The 1,771-nt window shown below is 36.2% G+C and overlaps 1 protein-coding gene across 1 annotated transcript in view; it reads right to left on the bottom strand.

The window, feature by feature from the left end:
* orb2 overlaps positions 1-1,771 on the bottom strand; it is a 110,730-nt gene that overhangs the window by 36,695 nt on the left and 72,264 nt on the right. The window lies entirely within an intron of this gene.

The raw sequence follows: 1,771 nt of genomic DNA, 5'->3' as shown, positions 1-1,771 counted from the left end.
AATTGGATCTCTGCCTAGAAATTCTAGTCCCAGAATCCTGAACAGGCCCTGAACCCGAGCTAACTCAAAATAACCTACCCTGTTGGGACTTCAAATCAGTTGTAACTCAGAAAATCATCAATAACACCTGATCCTGACCACTTTCGAATGGATTCGTGCCTGATCAATTCGTGAACTCGAAAATTTTTATTATTTCCACTGGAAATTTCTCGAGTTTGTCTTGGAAATCAGACGATTCAAATTCACAAGATGATTTCAAACTCGTGAGTCTAGTACGACGCAATTTTTTTTGTGGAAGTGATTAGTAAGAAATCTCAAAGTTCATTAGGACATTCGAATGGTGGGAGGGACACGGAAGGGAAAAATAAGGAATAACTGGAGCATGGGCATTTGTCTTTTCAATTTTATGTGGAAAGTTCACTGAATGCACTCGGAACGGGGGACACATAGAGGAGACCGTTGTTGTTATGCGATACGACTCGAGATACGGATGTTCATATTAACCCATTTAGAAGCTCGTCGGTACACAGCCGTCACGTCGACCTGCATGTACTTGGGCAAAATAAAATGGTGTTATCACGTGGGCAAGAGAAAAGAAAAAAATAAATGAGCGAAACAGAGGGATGTGGAGGAATGTTCTCTTTCCTCTAGAGTGAATCATTCTGAAATACTTGGACGATAAATTGCCAACACGACTCTGGCAATCCAGAGGGCTGTCTCAATGGAGAAATATCGCACCTGAATGTCCAATCGATTTTGGCAGAGAAAAGTCATTTTGTTACCGCCATCACGTAATGCAAGAGGAAACACACGCCAATTGGAACATTTGTTTCATCTTGTCGTTTGTTTATAACAATTTTTTTTATTTATTTTAAGTGATTGTGAAGCTCATTGGGACATAGTTTATCAAAAGTTGGTTGATGTTACTATGACAAGAGATTACGATTATTAAATCTTTATTTAGGAATCGAAATCTTGTCATTGATGTGGAATCTAAAATCGAAAATAATTTTATAATTATGATTATAAATTAATTTATAATAGTTATTATTATTAAGAGCTAAGCTAATTAGAATCTCGTAATGGAAGACTCCGAAATTGTAATGACTCTCCAATTGTAATTGAATGATTTAAAATCGTCAGTTTTTCGCGTGCATTAAATTGTCATGATTAAATAATCACGGGGTGTAAGAAAAATTCAAAAATATCGCGTTGGAATAACGATAAGATGCCAGAGTGGTCTTTTCTGGTTGTGAGATCGTCAGGGACACGAGTCACTCGATAATACGTGAGGCATCGCGAGTGTGTGAAAAAAAAGTGAAAGAGAAAAAGAATGAAAAGAAGAGAAGTAAATAGGTAATGACTCGACAAGGCGTCAGCATACCTGAGTGCGGGCCTTTCACGGGTCGAAAGAAAGAGGAAGACAGCGATAATTGATACAGCTCAATGTACCAAATGCTTTTTGGTTTCACGTATGTGGGTGTGACTCTTTTTTTATTCCGCTTTAAATACGGGCTCTTTATTTGGCAACGGTGAGTATCGACCATTGTGTCTTTTCAGAAAATCTTTTCCAGAGGGCGTGCCACCGAATCTTCAATTCGCTAAATTTTCAATTTCTCAATTCCTCTGTTTATTTTTGCAAATTTGTAAAAAATTTTTTCATTTGCAAGAAATTTTGAAATTCTCAAAAAATTTCTAAATTTTCTAGAATTTTCCAAATTTTTAAGAAATTTCCAAATTTTCAAGAAATTTTCAAATTTTTAAGAAATTT

This window comes from Fopius arisanus, unplaced genomic scaffold, assembly GCF_000806365.1.
Source record: "Fopius arisanus strain USDA-PBARC FA_bdor unplaced genomic scaffold, ASM80636v1 scaffold00018, whole genome shotgun sequence".
NCBI classification, from domain to species: Eukaryota; Metazoa; Arthropoda; class Insecta; order Hymenoptera; family Braconidae; genus Fopius; species Fopius arisanus.
This window is presented reverse-complemented; position numbering and strand designations above follow the sequence as displayed.